Consider the following 18,172-nt stretch of genomic DNA (forward strand, 5'->3'; position numbering starts at 1 on the left):
TTTTGTCCTAATGCATTCTGAATGGAAAGCAATCCGTTCAGTATGCATCAGGTTGTCTTCCATTCCGTCCCTTGTACGGTTTGCCACAATCCCGGAACACTACCGCACTTGCTGGATCCATTGATATGTATTAATGCCGGATCCGGGAACAAGTGTTCCGAAAATTGCCGGATCCCGTTTTCCGGTCTGCACATGCGCAGTTCTTTCTAGTTTTGAAAAAATTAAATACCGGATCCGTTATTCCGGATGATATTGGAAAGACGGATCCGGTATTTCAATGCATAAAACTAACGGATCTGGGGGAAAAAAACAGTTTGCATATGGATTTCCGGATCCGGCAGGCAGTGTCGGCAACAGAACTGCCTGCCGGATTCTTCTAACGCTAGTGTGAAAGTACCCTAACCCTTACAGTTCTGGAATGTATTGGATAACACTGACAGCATTATGACCCCAATGTGACCCCGGCAGTGAAAGGGATAACAGGCATCTCTGGCTTGGGTATAAACTGGACTTCTCTAGGTTTATCTTCTATCCCAGTTTCTCCAGAACCTCCCTCAACCAGGCAATCTGTCCTTGAAGAACCTGACCTGACCGGGCAACTAGTAGAAATCGTCCAGATAGGGTACAATGACGATCTCCTTCTCCCTCACGTGGGCCATCATTTCTGATATAATATTTGTAAAGACTCTCGGAGCTTGAGAGAGCCCAAAGGGTAAGGCCTGAAACTGAAGATGCAGAACTTCCCCTTCTAGCTGGGCCGCTACCCTCAGAAACCTCTGGTGGCTGGGATGGATAGGGACATGATAGTACGCATCCCTCAGGTCTACTGCGGCTTCTTCTCAGACTATTGCTAGGTGGATTAGGCAGGCTATCTCCTTAGCTTACTCTTCTGGGGAGGGGTATTCCGCCCTCGAGATTTGGGGCTTACTCTACTAGATCGGTCTCCACTTCATGAGCAGAGAAAGCTTCAGCTTCCAAAGAGCAGATTTGTAGAGCGGCCACCTGGAGCGCTCCACATACTTTTTTTTTAGGCACTATAGACTTCAGATACCTTCTAATGAGGGCCTTACCTTTGGCCGAAGGTGCTTCATGCTGTTGTCCCACCCTAGATAGAGTATCTTGCCTATTCTCCAGGGGTGCTGTCATAGACGAAAGAGAAATATTGGATTACACTTACCGGTAATCTGTTTTCTTTGAGCCTATGACAGCACCCGATTAATTCCTTTCCCAAAAAATAAAAATGACAAATATATAATGTTTAGGTTTATTAAGATGTTATGTTTCTTAGTTCTTGAAAAAGGACTGGAGGTAGAGCGGATGGTCCCTCTTTTAAAAGGTGGTTCTGATTCTGGTTTCCTGTCCTGGGGAGGTGGAGGCGGTCTCTCCAGGGGTGCTGTCATAGGCTCAAAGAAAATCGATTACCGGTAAGTGTAATCCAATATTTTTGTAGTGCAAGAAAAAGTATCTTGCGGCTATCGGACCCATTCAAGTGAATGGGTCCTCATCCTCAAACAGCGTGCACTCCGCAGCATGGGACACACACACTCATGTGCATGAGCCCTTAGAGGAAACATTACTCAGGTAAGGGTAGTCAGAGAGGCCATGCACTGTCCTGATCACTAACGGATTGTCCCCTATGTATAAGGATTACGGTAGGTGGAAGGAAGTGGCTTATGGCCACACACCTTTTTTGTCTGTCCCACATCCCTATGTGCAGAGAGGAGAGCACAAGGCACGTGCTATAAACATAGTATAATATACAGACGTGGACAAAATTGTTGGTACCCTTTGGTCAATGAAAGAAAAAGTCACAATGGTCACAGAAATAACTTTAATCTGACAAAAGTAATAATAAATTAAAATTCTATAAATGTTAACCAATGAAAGTCAGACATTGTTTTTCAACCATGCTTCAACAGAATTATGTAAAAAAATAAACTCATGAAACAGGCATGGACAAAAATGATGGTACCCCTAGAAAACACAGAACATAATGTGACCAAAGGGACATGTTAATTCAAGGTGTGTCCACTAATTAGCATCACAGGTGTCTACAACCTTGTAATCAGCCATTGGGCCTATATATATGGCTCCAGGTAATCACTGTGTTGTTTGGTGATATGGTGTGTACCACACTCGACATGGACCAGAGGAAGCAAAGGAAAGAGCTGTCTCAAGAGATCAGAAAGAAAATTATAGACAAGCATGTTAAAGGTAAAGGCTATAAGACCATCTCCAAGCAACTAGATGTTCCTGTGAGTACAGTTGCACATATTATTCATAAGTTTAAGATCCATGGGACTGTAGCCAACCTCCCTGGACGTGGCCGCAGGAGGAAAATTTATGACAAATCTAAGAGACGGATAATCCGAATGGTAACAAAAGAGCCTAGAAAGACTTCTAAAGAGATTCAAGGTGAACTTCATGCTCAAGGAACATCAGTGTCAGATCGCACCATCCGTCGTTGTTTGAGCCAAAGTGGACTACATGGGAGACGACCAAGGAGGACACCATTGTTGAAAACGAATCATAAAAAAGCAAGACTGGAATATGCCAAACTACATGTTGACAAGCCACAAAGCTTCTGGGAGAATGTCCTGTGGACAGATGAGACAAAAATCGAAGTTTTTGCCAAGGCACATCAGCTGTATGTTCACAGACGAAAAAATGAAGCATATCAAGAAAAGAACACTGTCCCTACTGTGAAACATGGAGGAGGCTCTGTTATGTTCTGGGGCTGCTTTGCTGCGTCTGGCACAGGGTGTCTTGAATCTGTGCAGGGTACAATGAAATCTCAAGACTATCAAGGAATTCTAGAGAGAAATGTACTAGCCAGTGTCAGAAAGCTTGGTCTCAGTCGCAGGTCATGGGTCTTGCAACAGGACAATGACCCAAAACACACCGCTAAAAACACCCAAGAATGGCTAAGAGGAAAAAATTGGACTATTCTAAAGTGGCCTTCTATGAGCCCTGACCTCAATCCTATTGAGCATCTTTGGAAGGAGCTGAAACATGCAGTCTGGAAAAGGCACCCTTCAAACCGGACACAACTGGAGCAGTTTGCTCATGAGGAGTGGGCCAAAATACCTGCTGAGAGGTGCAGATGTCTCATTGACAGTTACAGGAAGCGTTTGATTGCAGTGATTGCCTCAAAAGGTTGCGCAACAAAATATTAAGTTAGGGGTACCATCATTTTTGTCCATGCCTGTTTCATGAGTTTATTTTTTTACATAATTCTGTTGAAGCATGGTTGAAAAACAATGTCTGACTTTCATTGGTTAACATTTATAGAATTTTAATTTATTATTACTTTTGTCAGATTAAAGTTATTTCTGTGACCATTGTGACTTTTTCTTTCATTGACCAAAGGGTACCAACAATTTTGTCCACGTCTGTACAATCCGCATACACTGTACAGTGCAGGGCTGCACTACAGGTACAGGGTATTTTTATCATAATGACTCATAGTCTGCTGTGAACACTGTGGCCAGTTATTTCTCAGGATGCTGTTAATTTTTGGTCACCAAATTGTAAATTAATTATCACTTATATACCGAAGAGTTAAAAGTGGCAGTTTTTTCAACCTAGAGCATTGTATATATAGACAGATATATTTAAACATTTTAATGTATGCAGAATGTAGAGCAAGATGCTCAGAAAAGACGGAGAAGCAGCAGTGTCTAGCTCTGCAGGGATATGGTTTAATCCCTCCAAAGTAGGTCAGCCTCGCCACACAAAAAAAAGATTAAAAAAAACATATCTATTACAAACAGTGTTCTGGAAATATGTGATGAATCTGTGACAGTAAGTCTAATTACTTCTAATACAGCTGAGATCACCCAGAAAGGGCAACTGTGATTGATAGCAGCCACTTTAGGATAGAGATCACTGGTATTAATGGGGTTAAAGGGAATGCACCGACAGCAAATAACCTATTTTTTTCACATTTTTGTAGATTTTTTTACTTTTCCTTTTCCATGTCACTATATTAGAAAATATTCTTAAAATCCTGCAGTTTTCACTCTGGCCACCGAGCCTCACAATAGGCTGACACTTGCTCACTTTTCTGTAGTCATTTCATTATCATCAAAGGATTAGGGCCCTACTACACTGCCCAATGTTTGGGCACGACAAGCATTCTTTGACGAAAAACACGTTGATTGGTACTTTTTGCTTGCATCAGCCTATGTACTAGTGAATGGGGGAGGAACGATTGTCACTGCTGTCATTCTTCCTCCATTCAGTTATAATGATCTTCAGCCGCACATCCTCGATGAAAGAGAGAGATGTGCTACCAGGAACTATGAATTTTTATTCTGATGAAAGATGCAAATTAGCTGACAAATGAGCATTTGCTTGCTGATCGGCGGCCTGATTATACAGGCCAATTATCGGGAACGAACATTCCTACGAACACTTGGTCCCGATAATAGGCCTGAAAATTGGCTAGTCTAATAGGACTTTTACACTGAAACTAACATGGAAATAGCGCCATTCAGGCTAGGTGATGGTTACTGCTAACCTTACTAGTCACTAGACACGCCTGGAACACTCTCCAATAGATGTCATTGAACACCTCCAAATTACAGGTTCATATGGTCTGTGTGGCTGCCATAAAGTATGAGTCTAAATGCTGAAGCAGCTCAGACAAGATGGCTGCCCCCATAATCATGTCCAGAAAATAAAAAAATCTACAGTCTAGAAATAGAAGTTTAGAAAGAACATGTGGAGTTGTACTGAAAGAGCTAAAAGAGTCAGAATTCTGGCTAAGTTTGCACTAACAATCACATATTTGCCATAATTATATGTTTTAGACACTTTTGTGTATCACTAAACAAGTAGCATATTTTGGTGCAAGGTAAAGCACCTAAAAGGTGGTCATAAAAGAGCATTTTCTGAAGGCATCTGTGTTGGTCCCATGTTCATATGTGCCCGCATTGCTGAGAAAAACTATGTTTTAATATATGCAAATGAGCCTCTAGGAGCAAAGGGGGCGTTGCCATTACACTTGGACGCTCTGCTCTCTCTGCAACTGCTGCTCCCTCTCCTCTTTGATTGACAGCGCCAGGCATGAATATAGAGGCATACATTTTTATTTTTCCATTCACATAGCTGTATAAGGGCTTGTTTTTTTGTGGGACAAGTTGTACTTTCTAATGCCATTATTTAATATGGCATAAAATGTAGAGGGAAGGTATAAAAAAAATTAATCTGTATTGATGGAAGTGCTCATTGCTTCGGGGCTCCGGCACCCCCTGAGAGTGGGTACCTGGTGTGGAACGACCCCCCCTTAGCTTGCCACTGGACATAGGACATTGTACAAACCTTCACAGTAGCTTTGTCCAGATATGTGCCCCCTCATGGTAGTTATGCCCACACTGTGCCCTTTCACAGTATTTATGCCTTCACTCTACAACTTTCACAGTAGTTATGCCCACATTGTGCCCCATTAAAGTACTCATCCCTTCATTGTGCCCCCTTCACAGTAGTGATGCCCTTATTGTGTCACCTCACAGTAGTTATGCCCTCTCTGTGCCCCTTTCACAATAGTTATGCCCTATCTGTGCCCCCTTCACAGTTGTAATGCCCTCTTTGTGCCCCCTTCACAGTTGTAATGCCCTCTTTGTGCCCCCTTCACAGTAGTAATGCCCTATCTGTGTCTCCTTCATAGTTGTAATATCCTCTCTGTGCCCCTTCAGAGTAGTTATGCCCTCACTGTCCCCCCATAATAGTAGTAATGCCTTCTGTGCCCCTTCACAGTAGTAATGCTCACTCTGTGCCCCCTTCATAGTAGTAATGCCCATTGTGCCCCCTTAATAATAGTAATGCCCTCGGTGCCCCTTTGTAGTAGTATTGCCCTCTGTGCGCCCTTCGTAGTAGTAATGCATTCTGTGCCCCCTCCATAGTAGAAATGTCTAATGTGCCCCCTTCACAGTAGTAAAGGCCCCTGTGCCCCCTCTGTGTTAAAAAAACAAACAAAAATCACAGTAACTGCTCACCATGTCCCGTTCCTGAAGCTGAGATCCAGCTCTCCTCTGCAGCACTGAGTGGGAGGAGCTTCCTGGGCTGCAGGCTCCTCCCACACAGGCCAGCAATGAGATCTGTGCCTGCAGGCCGAATGGCGGAGCAGGGAGAAGTCTCCCTTCTTTATCATTCAGTGCTAGAGGGACAGAGCGTGGGGAGCTGAGTGACAAGACCGCAGCCCCCGGTGCTCCAGCAGTGAGGGCTTCTATCTGTATTGATGGAAGTGCTCATTGCTTCTGGGCTCTTGCACCACCTGACAGTGGGCACCTCGGGCGGATAGCCCCCCCTCCTTTGCACTTCACTGGACATAGGACAGTCAGGATCCCATAAGATTACCGCATTTTTCGCTTTAAGACCCTGATGATAAGACACACCTGAGGTTTTTGAGGAGTAAAATAATGGTGTGCTTTTGATGGATGATGCACTGTTATGGGGGGGATCTGTGGATGACACATTGTTATGGGGGAACTGTGGATGACACACATATGGCACCTTATGCTGGTCCCCTCATGTCCGTATGTGTCACAGTCATTACTGTCTCATTTCCTCCTGTATTACAGTCATTAATGTGTCCCCTCATGTCCCTGTGTGTTAGGGTCCATTCACACGTCCGTAGATTCCGGACCCATTCATTCTCTATGGGGCCGGAAGAGATGCGGACCGCACACAGTGTGCTGTCCGCATCCGCATTTCTGGAGCGCAGCCCTGATTCTCCGGTCTGCGGCTCCCGAAAAAATAGAACATGTTCTATTCTTGTCCGCAATTGCAGACAAGAATAGGCAGTTCTGTGGGGGTGCCGGCCGGGTGTATTGCGGATCCGCAATACACTACGGACGTGTGAATGGACCCTTACAGTGAACAGTGACCTCATTACACTGGGCCCCGCTCACAGCTTTCTTCACATGTAAAGTCTATTCAGTTTATCCTCAAGGAGTGGCGCTGCTTTGTTAAATTATTCACCTGTAGTAGTACTCACTATGAAAGCAGCAGGTAGGCCAGCAGCATCACGTCACTGCTGTAAGTGGGGCCCGGTGTAATGGAGTACAGTGACTGCACCCTGCCCCGCCGCCAGCGCAACAACAGTTGGAGGCCTCCACCCCTTCCTCCCACCCCCCAAGATGGAGCTTGTGATCAGGCACCTCCCTGATAGCGGCCCTGTGTATAACACGTGTAACTGGTACATCGCAGGCCGTTATGCCTAGGCAGCACAGCGCGGCCTGCGATGTGTCAGCCATGTAAGATTGCACTATTCGCATTATAATACGCACTGCCATTAATCCCCCCACTTTTGGGGGGAAAAGTGCATCTTATAAAGCGGAAAATATGGTACTTTCCAAATAATCTGCACATCTCCTTGACTTTTGGAGAAGACAACATTGGGGACATTTGCCACAGTTATCAGAAGACTACACAGACATCCAATGGAAATAAAGACACGAACCCCTAGATGTAAGGGATGGAGCAAAAAAAATGTTATTTCTAGTTATAGGAGGTGGGATTTCTATGAAGGAGAATTTTAAGGCTGAGTTGATGTAGAGGAAAGCAAAAACCCCTAAGAGAAAAAAGCCAATAAATCTCATGTAAGGGGCAAAATTCCTTCCTAACCACAAATATGGCGATTAGAATAAATCCCAGGCTCAAAGCCATTATCTATCCTGATTTCTATAGATTTTATTGTAATATTAATTTTTATTTTATAAACCCCCTTGAGGAATGAGCCAATTGTCCTTTTTTGAGGGAGGAATTCCTTCCTTACCCCAAATATAGTGTAGGCACAACTATAGACATAAATATATAGACATAAAGATACAAGTAGAGATATATAAACACAAGTATGGACACAGACAGGAGAAATAGATATTGACTTTGAACCTGGGACCCATTCCTCAAGGAGGCTTTTGCCTTCCTCAGGATCATCTCAACCTTAAATAGGTTTAGTATGATAGATCTGCATATTCACATATATAACATAATATGAAAACACAGAAAGTAAAAAAAAAAAAAAAAAGGTTTTGATCTAAGATACTGACTTTTGATCTAAAGATATATCTGTGTCTATACCTGCATCTATCTATATTTATGTAATGTTAATGTGTGTGTACTTTACAGGCCTGTGTAGAGATGTTACAATAAATCAGTGAGTTCAGGGATAACGGCCGATCCCTGTTGTCAGCCCCAGGACTACAATATGCGGCTATTTTTCCTCACCTTACCAGGTGTCTGATAGAGTCAAGCACAGACCACTGGGGGTGTATATTCAGGAGATAATGATGTCTAAAGCCGGGTTTAGACGGGCAGATGGAGCAGCCGATTGTGGGGAAGTAAGTGCTCTGATGACCACTGTGACACAGTGAGAGGTTTGGTCTGGGAAAACAGGTATTTTCCTCCCAGTATGTGCTGCTGGGCTGATTTACAGCCAGATGAGGTCAAATACCAGACCGGATTTTAAATGCCGGTCCGGGTTTTGGCAGCAACTGGGTGTCCTTAAATAAGCAGTTGGGATCAGCAGCTGAGTCTCTGTGTTGGGATCTGGGAGCCTGGTGTCTGGATGAAGGCTTGCTACCTGTTTGGCGTGAAAACAGGTTGGTGCTGCTGTCAGCAAGGACTCTTTGAGGCAGAATTGCCGCATGGGGTGAATTACCATCAACACCGCAAGGTGACTTTTTGTTATAATATGACTGCTTGTTTTGTCACTTGCCTAAAGTGTGAATAAAACACTGAACTGTTTTGATCCAAAGAACTTGTTGTTGCCTCTATACTGCGTCCGCTAAATCTGTCTACCAGAGCGAAACCCCACACCACCTAGACACTACAATCCCCAGACTCCACCATTCAACTGCTGTATCATACTTATTTTTAACAAATAGCTCGGGGGCCATGTACATACGTGTGCCTGTCACTCCATTAGTCTTGGAGGAAGTGACGCCATCTTGGACCAGCCCAAGGTCTATGATACAGATATGTCTCTATACAGAGGACGTTTTCTGGCTTTATGTGTCTGTAATGAAATAAGATAACACGTGAAGAAAAGAGAATAGTAATTCCCTAATATTATGTATTCACCAAAGTGTCTTTCACCACCAGCAGAGTGGAGGTGCTGTTTATGGCAGCCTGAATTAACTCCACATTGCTCCCTATCTGATCTCTCATGTCACTTTCTTTTCAGTGTTTGCCCTTCTGTCTCCTGATCAGTTATTTACTCACATTTTTGATGTCCAAGTAACCACACAGATGGTTTCAATCCTCCACGCTGCCGCCAGACAGATACCCGGTGATTAAATAGGCTCACTCCTGAGACTGATGTGAAGCATAGATGTGGCATAGAAACGGGCAGTCTTGGGCATCCAGGAAGTATCCAACGCTCTTGCATTAAAGTTGCTTTGTTGTCCCCTTTTTTGCAAATAATTTTGATGGCCATGTAGGTGTTTTGGTGGGGGACTGATGTCAGGACCACCTGAAGAAACAAATGGCAGTAGTCACAGGAAGGTTTGCCTATATTTATTACATGGGTGATTTATCTCCAGGGATTTTTAGCTATTCAGAGAAGTGGTCGTCAGTCAGGAAACATCCAGACCCTACAGCTGCGTAAAAGTGAGCAAATACAGTTGCAAGAAAAAGTATGTGAACCCTTTGGATTGATATGGATTTCTGCACAAATTGGTCATAAAATGTGATCTGATCTTCATCGAAGTCACAACAATAGACAATCACAGTCTGCTTAAACTAATAACACACAAAGAATTAAATGTTACCATGTTTTTATTGAACACACCATGTAAACATTCAGAGGGCAGGTGGAAAAAGTATGTGAACCCCTAGACTATTGACATCTCCAAGAGCTAATTGGAGTGAGGTATCAGCCAACTGGAGTCCAATCAATGAGATGAGATTGGAGGTGTTGGTTACAGCTGCCCTGCCCTATAAAAAACACACCAGTTCTGGGTTTGCTTTTCACAAGAAGCATTGCCTGATGTGAATGATGCCTCGCACAAAAGAGCTCTCAGAAGACCTACGATTAAGAATTGTTGACTTGCATAAAGCTGGAAAGAGTTATAAAAGTATCTCCAAAAGCCTTGCTATTCATCAGTCCACGGTAAGACAAATTGTCTATAAATGGAGAAAGTTCCGCACTGCTGCTACTCTCCCTAGGAGTGGCCGTCCTGTAAAGATGACTGCAAGAGCACAGCGCAGACTGCTCAATGAGGTGAAGAAGAATACTAGAGTGTCAGCTAAAGACTTACAAAAGTCTCTGGCATATGCTAACATCCCTGTTAGCGAATCTACGATACGTAAAACACTAAACAAGAATGGATTTCATGAAAGGATACCACAGAGGAAACCACTGCTGTCCAAGAAAAACATTGCTGCATGTTTATAGTTTGCACAAGAGCACCTGGATGTTCCACAGCAGTACTAGCAAAATAATCTGTGGACAGATTAAACCAACGTTGAGTTGTTTGGAAGAAACACACAACACTATGTGTGGAGAAAAAGAGGCACAGCACACCAACATCAAAACCTCATCCCAACTGTGAAGTATAGTGGTGGGGGCATCATGGTTTGGGGCTGCTTTGCTGCGTCAGGGCCTGGATGGATTGCTATCATCAAAGGAAAAATTTATTCCCAAGTTTATCAAGACATTTTGCAGGAGAACTTAAGGCCATCTGTCCACCAGCAGAAGCTCAACAGAAGACGGGTGTTGCAACAAGACAACAACCCAAAGCATAGAAGTAAATCAACAACAGAATGGCTTAAACAGAAGAAAATACGCCTTCTGGAGTGGCCCAGTCAGAGTCCTGACCTCAACCCGATTGAGATGCTGTGGCATGACCTCAAAAAAGTGATTCACACCAGACATCCCAAGAATATTCTGAACTGAAACAGTTCTGTAAAGAGGAATGGTCAAGAATTACTCCTGACCGTTGTGCACGTCTGATCTGCAACTACAGGAAACGTTTGGTTGAAGTTATTGCTGCCAAAGAAGGTTCAGCCAGTTATTAAATCCAAGGGTTCACATACTTTTTCCACCTGCACTGTGAATGTTTACATGGTGTGTTCAATAAAAACATGGTAACATTTAATTCTTTGTGTGTTATTAGTTTAACCCCTTAGGGCGTACCGGTACGCCCTGTTTCCCGAGTCCTTAAAGACTCAGGATGTATTGGTACGTCCTAAGTTTAAAAGTAGATTGCGGCGCGGCAGGGGTTAATTGTGACAAGATGCCCGCTGAAATCATTCAGCGGGCATCCTGTCACAACGCTGGGGGGGTCATGTGACCCCCCCGTATCGGCGATCGCCGCAAACTGCAGGTCAATTCAGACCTGCGGTTTGTGGCGTAGATGGGCGGTGCCATTGGGTCCCCATGCGGCTGTAGGGGAGACCCGATGGCATGGAAGGCAGCGCGATGCCTAAGGAAGGCATCGCGCTCCCTTCCGGTGACGAGCCTGTGAGATCCAGCCCCCTGGATCTCACAGGCCGGAAGCTGTATGAGTAATACACACAGTATTACTCATACAGCCAATGCATTCCAATACAGAAGTATTGGAATGCATTGTAAAGGATTAAACCCCCGAAAGTTCAAGTCCCAAAGTGGGACAGAAAAAAAAGTTGAAAAAATTAAGTTTTCCCCCCCAAAAATGTAAAGTTTCAAGTAAAAATAAAAAAAAAAACGTCATTTTCCCCAAATAAAGTTAAAAAAAATTGGTAAAAAATAGGGGGGGAAAAAGGACACATATTAGGTATCGCCGCATCCGTATCGACCGGCTCTATAAACATATCACATGACCTAACCCCTCAGATGAACACCATAAAAAATAAAACCGTATGGCATTCCTTTCCTTCTGTGCCCTGCCGTGTGCCCGTACAGCTGTTTACTGTAAACTACAGAATCAGGGCCATAGAAATTGAGTTTGGTTTGGCTGTTAACCCTTGCTCTGTAACTGGAAAAAAATTATTAAAATTGAAAATCTGCCAAAAAAGTGAAATTTTGAAATTGTATCTCTATTTTCCATAAATTCTTGTTGAACACCTAAAGCAGGGATGGCCAACCTGTGGCTCTCCAGATGTTGCAAAACTACAACTCCCAGCATGCCCGGACTGCCAACAGCTATTAGCCTACAGCAGGGCATGGTGGGAATTGTAGTTTTACAACAGCTGGAGACAACGTTTGTAAAATCAGTTTTGAATACCTTGAGGGGGGTAGTTTATAGAATGGGGTCATTTTTGGGTGGTTTCTATTATGTAAGCCTCGCAAAGTGACTTCAGACCTGAACTGGTCCCTAAAAATTGGGTTTTTGAAAATTTCTGAAAAATTTCAAGATTTGCTTCTAAACTTCTAAGCCTTGTAACATCCCCAAAAAATAAAATATAATTCCCAAAATGATCCAAACATGAAGTAGACATATGGGGAATGTAAAGTAATAACAATTTTTGGAGGTATTACTATGTATTATAGAAGTAGAGAAATTGAAACTTGGAAATTTGCAATTTTTTACAAATGTTTGGTAAATTTGTATTTTTTTTATAAATAAAAATGATTTTTTTTTTTTACTTCATTTTACCAGTGTCATGAAGTACAATATGTGACGAAAAAAACTGTCTCAGAATGGCCTGGATAAGTCAAAGCGTTTTAAAGTCATCAGCACTTAAAGTGACACTGGTCAGATTTGCAAAAAAATGGCCAAGTCCGTAAGGTGAAATAGGGCCGAGTCCTTAAGGGGTTAAGCAGACTGTGATTGTCTATTGTTGTGACTTAGATGAAGATCAGATCACATTTTATGACCAATTTGTGCAGAAATCCATATCATTCCAAAGGGTTCACATACTTTTTCTTACAACTGTATATTGTGGTGTCTGCTCTTGGAAATGTTCTAGAGATTTCTCTTTTATTAAATTTTATATAACTAGAGAAAACTCTAGACAGGACTGTAGGATTATGGGGGATGCTATTACAGATCTAGATCCATATTAGATGCAGTACGGTTGTAATGGAGGTGCATTATTAGTACTGGAGGCACTATTTTTTACTGTACTATAGTATATGGTTGTATTGGGGAACACAGGGTCACATCTAAGATTTCTAGGTAACAAACTCTGCAGATGTAGCTGAAAGAAGACATCATGGCGGTTTGGTCCAAATTGTAAAGATGAGTAAAGAGAACATCTACATCAGAGAAGATGTCACAGGATATAAAAGACATATGGTGCTGAAATCTCCTGTATGACCGTACAGTATGCTGATGTTCCAAATCTCACCTCCTTAGTCCCCTCCTCCATATCATAATTAGACAACTGGAGGAGGAGGACAGAATGTGGCAGCTGGCATTGGCCACCACAGAGAGGCAGCTCTTGGGGAGGAATTTTGTGCTGCTGGTGCAGTATTTTGTGCTACACGGTGGTATTTGGTTCTGCTGGGGCAGTATGTTGTGCTGCATTGAGGTATTTGTTTCTGCTGGGGCAGTACATTGTGTTGCACTGTGGTATTTGGTTCTGGTAAGGCAGTATTTTGTGCTGTACTGTAGTATTTTGGTTCTGCTGGGGCAGTATGTTGTGCTGCATTGAGGTATTTGTTTCTGCTGGGGCAGTACATTGTGTTGCACTGTGGTATTTGGTTCTGCTGAGGCAGTATTTTGGACTATACTATAGCATTTAGTTCTGCTTGGGCGGTATTTTGCACTGCATTATGGTATTTGTAGCCCCTCCTGCTTGTTTGGGCCAAGCCTGCATTTGTTTGCCCCACCTTCTGTCAATTTGACCTTCTGTTTAGGTGGACCCGCCTATAACATGGAGCCATGTTTATTATTTTTATTATTTTTTGCAGGGCCTCTTTAAGACCTGTGTGAAGTTGGCACCCCATGTTCTTACATTTCAAAAATAAATACACCATTCGTTTGTGCTGGTTTGTGCCGCAAAAATGAACGTTTGTGCCGGTTCGGTTCCTGAGATATTCCGCCCACTTTCCACCCATGGTCTTAAATGTCAAAAAGAAATACACCATTCGTTTGTGCTGCAAAAATGAACGTTTGCGCCGCTTTGGTTTCCAGGATATTGCGCGCTTGATTTGCTGAAACCCCGCCCACTTTCCACCCCATGTTTTTACATTTTAAAAATAAATACACCATTCGTTTGTGCCGCAAAAATGAACGTTAGCGTCCGGCCACTGCTAGCGCATCGCATACCCCACCACTGATCAACTTCGGACGGTTGATCAGCGAGTTAGATTTTTTTTTAACAAAAATTTCACATTTTTTGGCCTTTTTTTATTAAATTTTTTTGTCTGTTAGGTTTAGGGTAAGTTCGCGAACACCCGTCCCCCCACACACACGCACACCAAATAAAGTTTTATCACGCACACACACACACACACACACACTCCCCTATGGCCCGCCGGATGTTTCTCGGCTGAGGAGGCATACGTCCAGCTTGCCTCCGAGTCCGAGAGCCCCAGTGAGGACGAGGATGACCCCACTTTCCTTTTGTCATCCGCGTCCTCTTCATCATCTAGCGATGATCATGAGACCCCAAGGCGGCGGAGACGCCGCCAGGCGGAGTAAGGGGACCGCCATGCTAGGGACCCTGTGGCCCACACTAGTATGAGAAGCTCTGGGGCTCGTACTAGTTTTCCAGCCCACCAGTTAAGTCCACCGGAGCCCCCTACCGGTGAACTTGTCTGGTATACCCCAGAGCGTTTTGAGCCCGTGATTCCTGATTTTGTAGGCCAACCAGGAATCCAGATTTCCACAGTGGGCTTCACTGAATATGACTACTTTAGTCTTTTTTCAGTGACCACTTTGTGAATCTGATGTTGGAGCAGACGAACCTGTACGCCCAACAGTTCATTGCTCAACACCAGGGCTCCTTTTTGGCTAGGCCCGGTGGCTGGACTCCGGTCTGTGCAGCCAAGATGGGGACGTTTGGGGCCTCGTGCTGCATATGGGCCTAGTCAAGAAACCTAGTGTCAGGCATTACTGGAGTGGGGACGTCCTCTACCAGACCCCACTTTACAGTACGGCCATGACACGTACCCAGTTTGAGGCCACCCGTAAATGCCTGCATTATGCAGATAATGCAGCATGTCCCCCCCCAAGGTGATCCTGCCTGTACAAAATCAGGCCGGTCATCGATCACTTTGGGGCCAAATTTGTGCAGGCCTATGTACCTGGAAGAGAGGTCACGGTTGATGAGTCTCTCATTGCTTTCAAGAGGAGACTCATTTTCCGCCAGTATGTTCCTTCAAAGCGGGCGAGGTATGGCGTGAAGCTGTACAAACTTTGTAAGAGTACCTCAGGGTACACTTACAAGTTTTGTTTGTACGAGGGGCGAGATTCCCGAATTCAACCCCCAGAATGTCCCCCCACTCTGGGTGTTAGCGGGAAACTTGTGTGGGACCTTATGCACCCACTGCTAGATAAGGGTTACCACCTGTACGTGGATAACTTTTATACTAGTATCCCCTTGTTCCAGTCCCTCGTCGCCAGATTCACATCCACTTGTGGGACAGTGCGGAAAAATCAACGCAGCCTCCCTACCCACCCCCTCCAGGTACCTATCCCTAGGGGTGTGACCCGTGCCCTTACTAGTGGAAACCTGTTGCTGGTCAGATATAAGGACAAGAGGGATGTCCTTGTACTGTCCACAATTCACGGTAACGGCATCACCCCTGTCCCTGTGCGAGGTACCACGGCAACAGTCCTCAAGCCCGATTGCATCGTCGACTACAATCTGTATATTGGAGGAGTTGATCTATCTGATCAAGTCCTCAAGCCATATAACGCCATGCTCAAAACCCTGGGCATGGTACAAAAAAGTTGCGGTCTGCTTTGTACAGGTTGCCTTGTACAACTCTTTTGTGCTGTCCCGGAGCGCTGGCAACACAGGGAAATTCCTTCAGATCTATGAGGCAGTCCTCAAGGACCTGATCTTTTCTGACCGGGAAAGAGCAGGCCAGAGTACCTCGGGAACTGGAGGCACCCGGATCGTCCCTGGCCAACACTTTCCAGGTGTGGTCCCACATACTGGAATGAAGGGATGGACCCAAAAAAGGTGCAGAGTGTGTCACAGGAAGGGGATACGGAAGGACACCACTACTCAGTGTGACACATGCCCAATCATCCGGACCTCTGCATTATTGGTTGCTTCAGGGAGTACCACACTTCCATGGAGTACTAAATTTATGTTCCCCTTCCCCAATTTAGCCACTGACAATCGGATAAAAAAACTATGGTTCTCAGACTTGAGACACCAAAACTAAAAAATATATTAGGTATCGCCGCGTCCGTAAGAATCTGCTCTATAAAAATACCCCATGACCTAACCCCTCAGATAAATACGGTCAAAAAATAAAAAACGGTTCCCAAAAAGTTTTTGGGTCACCTTACATCACAGTTGCACCGTTTTTATTTTATTTTTTGACCATGTTCATCTGAGGGGTTAGGTCATGGGGTATTTTTATAGAGCAGATTCTTACAGATGCAGCGATACCTAATTTGTAAGCTTTTTTTATTTATTTTAGTTTTACTAAATAATTTTTTATATTTTTTTTTTTCGTTTTAGTGTCTTAAGTCTGAGAACCATGGTTTTTTATCCGATTGTCAGTGGCTAAATTGGGGAAGGGGAACATAAATTTAGTACTCCATGGAAGTGTGGTACTCCCTGAAGCAAGGGAACTTACCCTAAACCTAACAGACAATAAAATAAAAAAAGGCCCAAAAATGTGAAATTTTAAAAAAAATTATTCAAACTTGTTGATCAACCGTCCGAAGTTGATCAGTGGTGGGGTGTGCGATGCGCTAACAGTGGCCAGGCGCTAAGAGTCCTGGCCACAGTCAGCGTACGCAGAAAAAAAATAAAATAATATGCTTGTAACCCCAAAAAAAGTTGTGGGAGGGGGGCTAGCTGCAGCACACCTGGGGGGTCTAGGGTCAGGGTTAAAAACATGGGGTGGAAAATGGGCGGGGTTTCAGCAAATCAAGCGGGCAATATCTCAGAAACCAAAGCGACGCAAACGTTCATTTGCGCAGCACAAATGAATGGTGTATTTCTTTTTGAAATATAAAAACATGGGGTGGAAAGTGGGCGGGGTTTCAGCAAATCAAGCGCGCAATATCTCTGAAACCAAAGCGGCGCAAACGTTCATTTTTGCGGCACAAACCAGCACAAACGCAGCACAAACGAATGGTGTATTACTGTATTTCTTTTTGTAATTTAAAAACATGGGGTGGAAAGTGGACGGGGTTTCAGCAAATCAAGCACGCAATATCTCGGATACCAAAGCAGCGCAAATGTTAATTTTTGCAGCACAAACGCAGCACAAACGAATGGTGTATTACTGTATTTCTTTTTGTAATTTAAAAACATGGGGTGGAAAGTGGGCGGGGTTTCAGCAAATCAAGCGGGCAATATCTCAGAAACCAAAGCGGCGCAAACGTTCATTTGCGCAGCACAAACGAATGGTGTATTTCTTTTTGAAATATAAAAACATGGGGTGGAAAGTGGGCGGGGTTTCAGCAAATCAAGCGCGCAATATCTCTGAAACCAAAGCGGCGCAAACGTTCATTTTTGCAGCACAAACGCAGCACAAACGAATGGTGTATTACTGTATTTCTTTTTGTAATTTAAAAACATGAGGTGGAAAGTGGACGGGGTTTCAGCAAATCAAGCGCGCAATATCTCGGAAACCAAAGCAGCGCAAATGTTAATTTTTGCAGCACAAACCAGCACAAACGCAGCACAAACGAATGGTGTATTTCTTTTTGAAATATAAAAACATGGGGTGGAAAGTGGACGGGGTTTCAGCAAATCAAGCGCGCAATATCTCGGAAACCAAAGAAGCGCAAACGTTCATTTTTGCAGCACAAACCAGCACAAACGAATGGTGTATTTCTTTTTGACATTTAAGAACATGAGGTGGAAAGTGGGCGGGGCTTCATAAAAATCTAATGCGCAATATCTCAGGAACCGAACCCGCACAAACGTTCATTTTTGCGGCACAAACGAATGGTGTATTTATTTTTGAAATTTAAGAACATGGGGTGCCAACTTCACACAGGTCTCTTAAAGATCTCAGTCCACCCCTGCAAGCATCACTAACCTATAGTTGCCAGCCATATATCATGCTATGTCTGGCTCTCCCTCTCACCAGCTGTAGCAT

This window comes from Bufo gargarizans, chromosome 3 (genome assembly GCF_014858855.1).
Source record: "Bufo gargarizans isolate SCDJY-AF-19 chromosome 3, ASM1485885v1, whole genome shotgun sequence".
Taxonomy (NCBI): domain Eukaryota; kingdom Metazoa; phylum Chordata; class Amphibia; order Anura; family Bufonidae; genus Bufo; species Bufo gargarizans.